The sequence below is a fragment of the Mesoplodon mirus genome (genome assembly GCF_964341445.2).
Source record: "Mesoplodon mirus genome assembly, chromosome: 8".
Taxonomy (NCBI): domain Eukaryota; kingdom Metazoa; phylum Chordata; class Mammalia; order Artiodactyla; family Ziphiidae; genus Mesoplodon; species Mesoplodon mirus.
The window spans coordinates 47,304,095-47,318,501 of NC_138984.1; the positions used below are offsets into that span (position 1 = coordinate 47,304,095).

The window sequence follows — 14,407 nt, forward strand, 5'->3', positions numbered from 1 at the left end:
ATATATATATATATATATACACACACACACACATACACACACACACACATACACACACACACACAGTGGAATATTACTCGGCCATAAAAAGGAACGAAATCGTGCCATTTGTGGAGACATGGATGGACCTAGAGACTGTCATACAGAGTGAAATAAGTCAGAAGGAGAAAAACAAATATCATATAATATCACTTATATGTGGAATCTAGAAGGATGATACGGATGAACTTATTTGCAAAGCAGAAATAGAGACACAGATGTAGAGAACAAACCTTGGATACCAAGGGGGGAAGAGGGGAATGGGATGAATTGGGAGATTGGGATTAACATACATATATATACTACTATGTATAAAATAGATAACTAATGAGAACCTACTGTATAGTACAGGGAACTCTACTCAGTGCACTGTAGTGACCTAAATGGGAAGGAAATCCAAAAAAGAGGGTATATATGTATACATATAGCTGATTCACTTTGCTATACAGCAAAAATTAACACAACATTGTAAAGCAACTATACTCCAATAAAAATTAATAATAAAAAAAGAACTGAGGTTATTGATGAGGGAAGCAGAGTTAGTGGTTCTCTAATTATTTGCACATATTGTGGAAGAGGCAGCATGGTTCTGAAGTGAGCAGTTGTAATGGCACCATGTCTGTATGTGTGTGTGCTTTGTGCACACACACATGTGCTCATGTGTATCTGTTGGCATTTGTCTGGAAACAGCAACTATAGAAACAACTTACAAATGCAATAGACAAGTTCTCATGGAAGGAGCTGCTGGTGCTTTGGCAACAGTTCTACTCTTGATAATTTACATTAGAGTCTCTTTTGACAGCTCTCTCAATGATTTATAACCCATTTAGAACACTGTAAAAATATACTTATTCTTTTTAAACCACTTTATTGTGACGTGATTGACACACAAAAAGCTGTGCATATTTAATTTCACATCTGAAACAATCACTACAATCTATGCCACAAACATATCCATCACTTCCAAAAGTTTCTGTTACCCTCCTTATTATTATTATTATTATTATATTATTTCTCCTTTTGTGATAAGAACACTTAACATAAGATCTATCCTCAACAAAATTTTAAGTATACTATACAGTATTGTTAACTATAGACACTATGCTGTACAATAGATCGTAGGTTCTGTTTGCTTTAACTCAACCATGATCCATACAACTTAGAAAAAAGGTATAATATGAACAAAGAAAAGATTGCTAGTGGGGAACAGAAAATTTGATGACATGCTATCTGGCAGTCTCCTTTTTCTCCCCAAACAAAATTTTCTACTGAGAGTAAAGAGTAAAGTGTTGGGAGTAGGGAGTTGCGGAATATAAATATTTTATTTTGCATTGATGTTCAAAAACTTGCCTTTGTCTTTGTAGTTGTCCTCATAGTTGTCCTCTTGTTTTGAAGGGAAAATGTAAATTCCTGAACTAGTGGAATTCAATTGAAATATTCTGATTGAGGCAATGCATAGAATAACAAAAAATTTTGGCTAGAAATTTCTCGAGTACTGAATAAAAATATAACTTTTCTGATACAATATATTGCTGTGTTTACAGTATAGAATGAGAATACCCAGGGCTGGCAGGGAAAAAGCAAGAAAGGAAATGGAGATAGTAGGCTGATCTTGTGGCTGTGGCTGGGCACTGAGTTTATTTTACATACCCATGGTGAAAAGAAATAAGTTTTGAATCTATATGAACAGGAAGTTAGAACTGAGGCACCTACAAATAATTGACATATGCAAAGATTTACACAATTACTGAGAAGGAAGACTATGGCAATATCTATCCACCTACACAAGTAGATCATAGGAATATTTTGCTGGGATTAAAGCAGGAAAACAAGTTTCCCTCAATTACTTAAATCAATGAGCATGCTCCTTAAGTGAGTTTGAGATCAAATTTGCACAACTCTAATGGTTTTTAAATGCCTGTAGGAGTGAAAAAAAGAAGCTTAAAAATAGGTGAAACCAGCACCATCATGGATTTTTTGGCAGGTTTTGCACTACACAATGGTGCCACTTTCAAGGAGAGTGAGTCATATCCTTGACATCATAGATTGTATTTTTCTATAACAATTTTCCAGTAATGACGGAAAGTTGTATTGTTCTAATAAACTTAATGCATTATGACAATTTTATGGAATAAAATGCAACAAGAAAAGGTGACAAAAAGTTCCCAGGTGGGATAATAGCAGTCTTTTGGGATATCTGGCATATGCACATGCACAATTTCTCTGAAAAGAAACACAATCCAAGACAAGATTCTCACAAACAACCTCACTGTGAAGGTGAGGACATTTCCAAAATTATTAGCATCATAAATGATCACTAGCAGCCATAGCCACCAGGATGATTAAAGACCTAAAAACTTCACAAAAAAAAAAATACAAAAAAAATACAAAAGAAAAATAAGACCAGAAAATAAGTATGTATAAAGTTATTAAAGACAAACAAGAAACTAAAAGCATAAATCAAAAAAATACCAAATTATGAAAAAAGGCAGAACTGAAAGAAAATCAAGTAGAACTTATAAAATTAAAGTACAGTCACTGCAATTAAAAATTAACTGAGGGCTTCCCTGGTGGCGCAGTGGTTGAGAGTCCGCATGCTGATGCAGGGGATGCAGGTTCATGCCCCGGTCCGGGAAGATCCCATATGCCACGGAGCAGCTGGGTCCGTGAGCCATGGCCGCTGAGCCTGCACATCCGGAGCCTGTGCTCCGCAACGGGAGAGGCCACAACAGTGGGAGGCCCACGTACCGCAAACAAAAAAAAAAAAAGAGAAAAAAAGAAAAAAAATTAACTGAATCATAGATAACTAATAAGAATGTGCTGTATAAAAATAAATAAATAAAATTCAAAAATATATATAAATAAAATAAAATAAAATAATTGAATCAACTGAAAGCAGATTAGGCACAGGGAGTTTTGGTGAATTGAATATGAGACCTTGAGACATAACCCAGAATGCAGCACAGGGAGATAAATGACATTTACTTCCTATTCCATGAGAAAATAAAAGCTTCTTCCATATACACCCACCACTCTATCTACCCATGCTTTGCAACTGAACCCATGTCCTCTCCAGGACCAGCTACATATTTGGGGGACACAGTATAAAATTTATCAATTTCAAGGTGATGACAGCAGGGTATCAAACCAAGCACAGGACCCTTCTCAGTGCAATGCCCTGTGTGATCGCAGCAGTAGCACATCCATGAAGCCAGCCTTTAACCAGCCTTCACTTCTATTTCTGTGGATGAGCTGCCTGTCTCCTAGCTAAGGTCAGTACATCCACCAGATTACTAAAGTCCAGATCCCTTAACTGTTCAAGCTTAATCTTTCCAAATTAATTTATTAATTTAGTGCAATACCAGTTAATATTAATTTTTTCAAAGAAATGGGCACACCAGATATTAAACTTTATATGGAAGATATAAAGGGAAAAATAGCTGAAGAACTTTGAAATGTTTGAAACAGAAGACAAAGATGACGATTTCAAAGATAAAAGATTTAAAAGTAAAAATTTAGAGAAAACATAGAATAATATATTCATCATATTATGATAGTAGAATTTTTTTAATAAAAATTTAAAAGCATAAGCCATGAAGGAAAAGACTGATATATTTACCTACTTCAATATTAATTCTTATATGACAAAAAATTCTCTAAACAAACTAAAAAGACAAGACACATATTTGGAGAAGGAATCTCCATTCCATATAACCAAGAGGATTTTTTTTCAGAATCTATAAGAAACAGCTCTTATTTAAACAAGAAGAAGGCAGGACAGAAAATCAAATATTTTAAATGGTCAAAGGATATGATCAGGCATTTCTCAGAAGAGTAAACCAATAAACATAAACACTTTCTCACAAAAAAATCTAAGAAATAAAATCAAATCTACAATAAGACATCTTTCCTTACATATCAGGTAAAATTTAAAATCCTGACAACACTTTTGGCAAGCATTTGGAGAAATAAGTACTCTTATATAGTGCTCTGGTGAGACTACTTTGTAGAGCAGTTTAACAATACCTTGTGTAATTAAAAACTGCTTATTCTACAAGCCAGCAATTCCAGTCTTCCATATCTACCCTGAAGATATGCTTACATTTATACAAGGTATCATGTTTAAGAATGTTCACTGAAGCAAAAACAAGTGCAAGCAAGCTAATCAATCTACTACTCCTCAGCAGAGGAATGGAAAAAAAATTAATTGTATGTTTTTAATAAATGGAATACTATACCATAGGTAAAACAAAAGGAGTAGATCCACACATGTGACCATATATACATTTCAGAAATGTAATGATGTGTGAAAAAGAGAGGTTCAAAAGAATAAGTTGAGTATAATACTATTTACTCACATTAAAAAGGGAGCAACTGTGTAAATTATTTGTGTAAATATCATATATAGCAATGTACAACATCATAAATGGGAAAAATTCACCCAATTTCAGGATATTGACTACTTCTAAAGAGGCAGAGAGGCTGTAAACTGGACTGGAGTTAAGGCTGTTTCAGAGTAAAGTAAGTCTGGGTCCTTATTGATTAGGAGTGGTAAAACTATCCACAAAGCATGAATAGAACAAGTATCAGCAGAAATGTCCCAAGATGAGAAACAGCCCCATAACCCAAGTGCCATAAAGGAATGTTAATACTCACCAAAGATTATTTCCATGCTTAGTGACATTTAGGTAATTTAGCCTGAACTACCATGCTGAAGTAAATGCATTACTCAGTTGTCATCCATTTTTGTGGAAGCAAAGGTACACTCCCTGACTTTAAGATAAACATGAGAAATCTAGATCAACCTTGTCATTTATGCGTTTCATCTCAAATTTTTGTGAGAGAATGAAAACCACGTATTGTCTTTATGACTTCATTATTTAGTCTGACTTTGGTTATAATGATTGTCACCTGGGTTTTGAATGACTTCCACATCAAAAGAGAGAAAAATTACTGTTGCCAAAAAAGTAGAAATATTCTTCTCAGTCCAGGTGGGTTTTTGGCAGGCGCCCCACTTCCTAAGCCGTCTAATGAATCACTAATATATGGATCTGACACAATCCTAATAGAACTCACAAAAAAATCATGCCTTGAAAATACCTTTTGCTGAATTGATTTTGCTGTTACTGGAACTGAATTTGCAGCTACAGTATTTCTAATTAACCTTACTTTTCTGTGTGTGCAAAATGGGCAGCAGCTGTTTATCACTATGTCTCCACGGAGATATAGAGGCTATGGTTTTGTGATTGCTTATTTTACATGTTACAGTACCAATTAATCAAGCTTATTCTGCTTACTTTCTGGAATACCTTTCCAACCTGAAACAAAACTCAGTTTAAATTTATATTTTCTTTCTTTCTTTTTAAATTCTACTCGTTAGATTTTGAGGATAGTGTTGGCTACATTGACATTTTTCTTTTATTCTTCTGCTTTCTTTTGCCTCCTAAATATTTTCCCCAAGGCCAGACCTTTCCTCCAAGTCTTTTGATGAATGCTTCTACAGTTATGACTTTCTCCTACCAAAATCACAAGTTAATTCAGGAAAATTTGTCATGCCAATGAGGAAAATTGAGAAAGTTAGTGTATGCCATTAAGAGGGCAAAAGTAATATTACATGCCTGAGTATGTTAAATATGTCCCCTGACCCTTTTGATGAAAAATGTACTAAAATGTAAGTTCCAAGAAAACGGGAATGTTTATCTGGTTTGTTTACTGCAATAGTCCCAATAGTGGCATATAGTAGGTGGTCAATAAATAGTTAGTAAATGAATGATTCAGAAAATGCTCTCTTTGCATTATAGTAAAGTGGAAGGCAGCAAGGCATAATGATGAGCATGTGTTAAATATTAAAAGTTATTAATCAAGTTAGAAAAGTACTACAAAAAATATTTTCTATCTTACTTAGACAAATATACTTCATAAAGATGAAATTGTAAGATATGTAAGATACATAAATCTATAATTTTTATGTGGCTGAAAGCTGACAAAATTGTAAGACATCCCAATTGAGTTATTATTGTGCATATTTGGATATTAGGTTAATTGGTGAGTGCTGCTTGGATGAATAATAAACTAAATACATACATAATTTATGAGTATTTGTATATTTATTCCATACCATTGATCTTTCTTGCCTTCAGTTCAGCACAATTAATAATTATGTGATAATCAAGATTATCACATAATTTTCCTCTACTGCAATTTGAAATAATTTGTCCAAAATGTAAATTAAATTTAAGTATTAAAAAAATTCTTTTGTTTTAAAAGTTTTTTCTTCTAAAGCAATCAAAACTATTTATTAAAATACAAATGCAAAATGAAAAGTTTTAACTAATACCAAAATTTAAAGTAAAAATTCAGATGACTGAAATTTTAATGTAATATTTGAAAATATGATTGTATTATTACATGTTTTAAGAAAAAACTGTCAGCAGTTCTGGTGTTCAGTGTTTATCTAACTGCCAATGCAAAGAATTATTATTTTACTCTACATGTTATGTATACACTTACACATGAAAATGTTCAGAGTTACATGAATTGTTTAATATACCAAACCATTCCACATTCCAAGAGCAACTACTACAGATACCTCCCTAATTTGTGTATTCTTCCAGAAAGAGGAATTAAAATTAAACAAGAAGCCAGGAAATGGACACTCAGCACTCTTGGGAAAATAACACTTAGCATCAAAGATCTACTCTTCTTGCTACCTGAGAGAAAGGACAAGGTAATTATTTTGATTTTGTATTTTTGCTGAGCATTTCTGCCACTCAAATCCTATCTGTGCACAGAAACAGAAAAACTGGGTAGCTTACAATGGAGAAGCCTGCAGACGACACCTTGATGAAGTGACCAAAGTTAACATCTGTCCTCAGTAATGAGACAAACCCAAATCAAGTGTCCCCTGATGAAATGAAATGAGAACAAAACAGCTTCACTTGTGTAAAAGTCCAAGAAGAGATGCACAATCTAAATTAATTACAGGAAATGTCAGGTAATCCTAAATAAGGACATTCTAAATTTGTCTGTAATCCTCAAAAGTGTCAATAAAAGGAATTCATATTAAAAAATGAGTTATATCTCTGCAAATTAATATGGAATAAACTCTAAAATATGTTTTACATTTATAAAAAGTCAGAGAACAGTACTTCAATTTTGAAAAAAATACACACACACACATATATATAATTTCCAGAATGACAAAGAAACAGTTAATAGTGGCAACCTCTAGGAGTGGAATCTAGATGGAGAGTGAGAGAAAGATGTTTATTTTTCTTTTCTCACTTTTATTTTTTGCATGGTTTATTTTTAACCTGAACAAACATCTTAGTTCAATTTTTAAAATAAAATAATTTCTTTAATTCCTTTGACTATTGTAAACTTTGTTTTTGACTCAGAAAATGGGAAATATTCTCAGGCAAAAAAAAAAAAAAAGTACTGTTTTTAACTTAGTCAACACAAGACTGGTGGTAGGGGACTTCCCTGGTGGGCCAGTGGTAAAGAATCCGCCTTCTAATGTAGGGGACGTGGGTTCAATCCCTGATCACGGAACTAAGATCCCACATGCTGCTGGGCAACTAAGCCCGCGTGCCACAACTACTGAGCTGCGTGCCTCTAGAGAGCCCACGTGCCGCAAAATACAAAGCCCCCACGCTCTGGAACCCACGCGCCACAACTAGAGAGAAGCCTGCGTACCGCAATGACACCGCAACGAAAAGGATCCCGCATACCTCAGCGAAGATCCCGCATGCCACTACTAAGACCCAAGCAGCCCAAAAAAAAAAAAAAAAAGACATGGTAGGTCATGACACCCAGGGTCTCATCCTGCCCTTGTCATTTAAAAGCTATGGCTGTTTGGGCAAGGCACTTCCATTCTCTGGGATTTAATTATTCATCTTGTTGATGAGATTTGTTATAACTCTAACTTTAAATACTCTTAAAATATAAATTAAGACTTATATAACATTCTGCCAACAGAGGGCAGTAATTTATCACAAATAGTTCCAAAGAGTTTTTCTGAGCAAGAAATGAATCATTTTCATACAATTTAAAGGAAAATAGTAACCAGAGTACCACCGTTTTCCTCGCTGTTCCTGAAAATTTGGATCGCATTCCAATTTCTAGAGCCCGCGCACCACAACGAAGAGTAGTCCCCGCTCGCCGCCAACTAGAGAAAGCCCACACGCAGCAACAAAGACCCAATGCAGTCAAAAATAAATAAATAAATAAGTTAATTTTTAGAAAAGTGTTGTTGAGGACGTTGGTATATGGGTACTATCAGACTGTGAAGTTCAAGTGGCTAGAAACTGATATAAAAGTATAACTTTTAACCGTGAAATTTTATCCTAAAAATTTTAAGAAATTAATCAAGATGGTAATAAATAGTTTGTCTTTAAATTTCAGATAATGAATAATCGATAAAAACCTCCACAAGGTAAACTAACACATTTTTTTATAAACTAGAAAGAAGAAATAAACATGCAGCTCCTGGAATAACTTCTTTCTAAGCAGATTTAAAAGGAGATATTTTAAAAGGTGAGACATTCTTTTGTTTGCTGTAATCCTCATTCACTAAGTAAGGATTGTTATCATTAGTAGCATTCAGTTTATGGCACTAAAATTAAAGTTCCAAGAAGACAGAGTTGTATCTGTCATGTTCTTTGCTGTCTCCTTAAATCCTAGAACAGTGTTTGTCATACAGTTGGTGCTTAATAAATACATCGTGTGGTATATTTATATGCTATTTTATTTTAAACTTTGAAGTTTTCCCTAAGAATTTGTAAAGTAAAAATATTTAATAAAAATGTATAAACTTATGAGAAACAAGTTTTATATTTCTAATGCAAAATTTATCTCTTAACAGTATTTTTATGCTTCTTACCAAAACTCTACTCAACTCTGCCTACCAACCATTCTTGCTTTTGTAGTTGTGTCTTATTATCATTAGACAAAGGGAGACAGATAATCATAAAACCACCATCATAGTGTGCCTTTTTTCCTTTTTTTTAAGAATTCCAAATGACACTATAATATTATTCTTCTGAGTCCTCTTAGAAAAGAATAGTGAAAATACAAATGTATATTTAACAAAGAGATAGAAAAATAAAATATTTTGAATGGAAAATTATTATCCAAAAACCCAGCTGATATTACAATAAAGGAGAAAATAAGATGGTAGCTGGTGTCCTATACTTTGAAATTCTGGGCAGGATCACATTATCTAATCAGCAAGGATTTCTGAGGGCAGAATCTATCAAGGGATTAACTCCCTAAATCTAAAACAATAGGAATGGGGATATAAGGATAATCCTCTCTGAGGCAAACTTTCCTTAACATTCCTAATCAATAAGAGGTGATTTACGGTATAAGTAACTACTCCTCAAACACAGTGAATAAAAAGTAGTAAATTAATATGTGTATGTTGGTAGTAGAGACTGGAATAAAACTTACCTATCCATACAAGCAGTCTTTCTGGGAGGTTCAGGATGAAAGTATGTGCTGTGAGAAGATAGACTTTTCATGCAACTTGCCAGTGTCTGTCCTGGCAGTATAGGTAAGTCAGTGGTTGGAAATAATTTTCTTCCGTGGGCCTATCAAATTATTCAATGAGGTAATCTTAGAGTCACTGAGCCCTACTTCGGTTAACGGAGGATAGTCCATCTTAGGGAATTGAGAGCTTGCTGCTGTATCAACTTGAAGGGAATAAAGACCCAACTTCCCTGGTTTACACCGTGCTATATTGACACACATGGGCATCATACATTATATCTTCATCAATATAGTACCAATAATAATACTTAAGATAGACACTTCCATAAAAATGAGAACTAAAATAACACTAAAAGTAATAAAACTAGTTAAATATGGGATTAATAGTACTAGTAATATAAATCAGAAGAATGATTAAGAATAATAGTATTACAAAATAATTAAAAGGACCGGAAAACTAAAAGCCTAAAACCAGTTTTAAATCTAGAAAATAAACAAAACAAAGCAATTAAAGTCTAGATTAAAGGATAAAACGCAAAGTTGAATGTATAAACTTCAAGTCTTGACATTCGAATGCACAAGCAAGCAGGTAGAAATTATAAAAATTAAGATTACTCCCTTCCATTGTTATCTGAGATTGGACTTTCTTTGAAGGGAGTCTCCAGGCAGATTTCCTAAAGAAAGAGTATTTACTGAAACTCAGGTGAGCTCAGCAGTGGTTAATCTCCCTCAGGAACAGGACTGTGAATTTATTCTCAGGACTGTGAATTTATTTATTTATTTATTTATTTATTTTTTCTTTTTGCGGTATGCGGGCCTCTCACTGTTGTGGCCTCTCCCGTTGCGGAGCACAGGCTCCGGATGCGCAGGCCCAGCGGCCATGGCTCACGGGCCCAGCCGCTCCGCGGCATATGGGATCCTCCCAGACCGGGGCACGAACCCGTATCCCCTGCATCGGCAGGCGGACTCTCAACCACTGCGCCACCAGGGAGGCCCTGTGAATTTATTTTTGCTTCTCCTTTCCATGGCCTCTTCTCTCTTTGTTTGTGTTCACCCAACCAAGGTTTTATGCATCTGTAATGATCCCATCCATGCTGTAATGAAAAAGGGATCCACCTTGGTCTTAAAAAAATGTAGTGAGACAACAATTATGAATGGCATAATTGTTAGGCTCAAGGCTTCTGGAGTTGGACTTACTATTTGTAAGTTATTTAGACACTCTGTGTACTATCATAGAGTTGTTACAAAAATCAAATGAGTTCATTTAGTTAAAATATTTAAATAACAAAATAGTTTTTGGTACATAATGACTTTATCACTCTCCTAACAAAACTTGAACTTTAAAAGACTATACGGTGAGCAGACAAATGCATTTTTCATTATTGGGTGCATTTCACATATGGTAGAACCTGGAATAAGACATTGGGAAATGTGAGACTTTTTCTCACTGCTTATCAAATTGCATCTCACAGGAGGTTACCTTTTGTATCTGGACATTTTTTCTCTCTAAGAAAGTCTCCAGAAAGGATGAAAAAGCAAGCTGGGCAAGAAGGCCCTGTCCAGATTTTTACCTTCCACATAGAGTTAGGTAGGGACAGGAAGAAACAAGAGATATACTTTCCAAGTTCTCACAGAAGGAGTTAAACAAACTAAAAAAGATTAGGGGAAAAAAAACATTAATTAAAGTGAAGTTTCAAAGTAATATACCAGGCCATCTAATAGACTATCTAATTCTAGAAAACCATAAGGAAATAGCTAGGAATTCAACTTATTTTATTTTTCCTCTGTTTGAGACATGATGTATTTTTTTAATATCAATAAGTAGCAATAATTTATTGTGAAGTGCAATGCCTAAACACAGATGATACAATGATTAGGCTTCCCAACTCTCTTAGTCAATATATTTTGCCTAATGAAGGAAAATCACTTACTCAAGATGTCCACCTGTTAATAATGCAAATAATTAACAGAGATTCCTGTGGAGACGCTCCTGAGAGGGCTGAGTAACCCTCAATCATGACTTCATGGTCTCACATATTACCACTACTTTCAAAAATCATTCTCATTTTAAACTGGGCAAGGGATATCTTATTAACAAGAAATATGAATTAGAGAAAACAAAAATAACATGATGATTCCAGTACTCAATTTGCATGTGTGTATTTATTTTGAGTTCCATGTAAAGATTTAACCTAATTTGAGGAGTTTTCCTACAGATGGAGTCAGCTTGCTTGTGACTGTAAAAGTTCTGAAAACCCTTTTGTTATTACTATATTACTTAACAAGAATAAACTTTAATCTGCAACATATTTGAAATTGATTGTTGCTTAATTTTGTTTATACTGCTGCTTAACATCAGTAAATTTCCAGAAAGCATTCCACCCAAATTACTTCATATACTACAATGAAGTGCGTAGGGTCAAAAGGAACTCAGGACACCAGGGGGACTGAGGGTATGGGGTCCAGGGTTACATAGCATAATAATATATATGTGGTCAATATAACACATCTTTAAGGGAAGAAGGTAAGGGGGTAGGGAGTATATTATTTATCTCTTCCTAAGTTATGCTTGATAACAAACTATCCCAATATCTATGGGGTTTTTATGAAGAAAGGATTTATTTTGTCTCCTTTGTGGGTCATCTTTATTGTGATCCAATTTTAAAGAGTTACCTTTATGTGGGACATGCACATCATCTGGCAGGAAAATGAAAAATATAGAATCATAAAACTCATGAACTTCTCATAAAGCTCATAAAAATCTGAAATGTTATTTGAATTGTGTGAGTGTTGGAAAGACAAAATTGACAGAGTATGGTGAGAAATGAAAAGGAGAGTGTTTATTTAGTATTAGGTGGGTACTTGGAACATCCAGATAATGATTAGATGCAAAGAACTTTAAGATACGATGGCACATAGTCAAGTTGTTGGTGAGAAAATCTTTTTATCCAAATAATTTAGACTTAGAGTTGTACACAATAAGATAGACAAACTAGTAATAAAACCTCAAAAAGGAGCTCACGCAAGCCTCAGGGAGGGAAAAGCTGAGTCCACAGAGCCCTTAAGTGACAGCATCAGGTTGTCTTACCTTAACAATAGCTTACGTCAATTTCCCACATTCTCTTCAGCACAAGAATACCCAAGTGTGTGTAAATTACCTGGAAATAAAACGGTAAAAAGTCTTCACTGATGTCAAGTGCAACTTAAATATGAAATCAATGATCTTTGAGAAAATAATTTCAGCTCAGTTGTGGCTCTTTCAAATAGGGTTCTTTACATAGTAAGAAAAAGAGATTTCTTAAATGACCTTAGGGGGAAAAAAGGGTTTACTACAAGGGTATATGTTCTTGAGTACTTAGAAAAACTTGAACTAGGCCTGGGAAGGACTGTTACTGTAGAGCTCAGGCATCACTTCCTCGTCTCTCATCTCATCTCTGTCTTGCTCTTGCTTTCATTCTTTCCCTCTTTCTGTCTCAGAGGTTACACGCCCTCTTTCATTCAGCCCTTTCACCATTCACTCTCACCTAGCTTTCTCCACATAATCATCTGGCGCACACCATTTTGGATGTCAGCACTTCCTCTATCTTGGCTTTTTAGTTAAGAGCCTGGCACTGTATACTTTTATCTATAGCTCTCAGTACAAGTTTCCAAAAAGGAAATCTGATTTGCTGAGCTTACCACTACCTTAGTAGAGCCTGCAGATTGGCCAAAAAAAAATGAATCAATGTCCACTCCAGTCCAAGAACAGGCAACTTTCCTCAACAATCTGAGCAAGAAGGGAACACTGAATATGCTTGAGTTGCAACAGGTATGGGGTAATAATTATGCAGCAAAGTTCTTGAACTAGGCCTGGGGAAGGACTGCTTTTAACTTTCTTAAAAATAAAGTTTCAACACACAGCAAAATTTTGTTGTGGTATGAAATCCAGAACATGGGTGAGAAAGAAACATAGAAGAGTATTTAAGTATCTGTGCTCTGAAGTCAGACTACATGATTTGAATCAGAGCTCCACAAACTATACCTAACCTTCTTAAACCCATGAAATGGTGAAATGGTCATGCAGAGAGGGCTTTCTTCACAAGCTGGCTGTGAGAATTAAATGAGGTAATTTATGTGCCAGACACCTAAGAATTATTCAATAAATAGTAAAAACACACAAGAGGAAAAGTTACCCTGTAATAGGGAAGGACCTTTGTATTCTATTACAAGGTAATCACTAAAGGAATGTTGCCTATAAGCTTAAATTATACATAATGGCCCATCTCTGGGAACCCTGCCTCCCAGGTAATGAGCATTAAACTAAAATACTTTTGTTTAGCTCACAAGAAAACATCCTGACTAGGCCCACCTGTGAATGACTGCAGAGAGGTAGAAATTAACACAGCCTCTCCAGAGTCTGATGGGAACCAGGAAAGGTTTGACTTTCCTCCCTCCCCTTTAGTATAAAAGAAACCTGAATTCTAACTCAGGCAAGATGGTTCGTTGGTACAGGAGTCTACCATCTTCTCTGCCTGCCGGCTTTCTGAATAAAGTCGCTATTCCTTGCCCCAGCAGCCTATATCTTGATTTATTGGCCTGTCCTGAGGCGAGCAGTATGAGCCTGGACTCGGTAACAACTCCTTACCCAGAGGTCAAAGGAAGGAAGCAAGAAAAGTTGAAGATATGAAGACAATCAGAGATGGAAAAAACAAGAAACTGATGGATTTTCCTATCAAATGACTTCAGCCATCATGGCAAAGAAGATTTTGCCATCTTACAAAATCTCTAGTGATCTTAGCCTGATATGGCCATAATTCCATTACCGAAATACTAAGGGTTAACTTCAGCGATAGTGACCTAGAGCAGAGCAAAGTGAGTGATGCCTTTAAATATTTACATA

General features: G+C 35.0%; 1 long non-coding RNA gene across 1 annotated transcript in view; it reads right to left on the bottom strand.

The window, feature by feature from the left end:
• The window catches only part of LOC309809915, a 417,454-nt gene that overhangs the window by 402,237 nt on the left and 810 nt on the right, over positions 1-14,407 (bottom strand). Inside the window, exon 2 of the long non-coding RNA XR_014294918.1 lies at positions 12,617-12,686. This is a non-coding gene — a long non-coding RNA (uncharacterized lncRNA). The remainder of the gene's footprint in view (positions 1-12,616; positions 12,687-14,407) is intronic.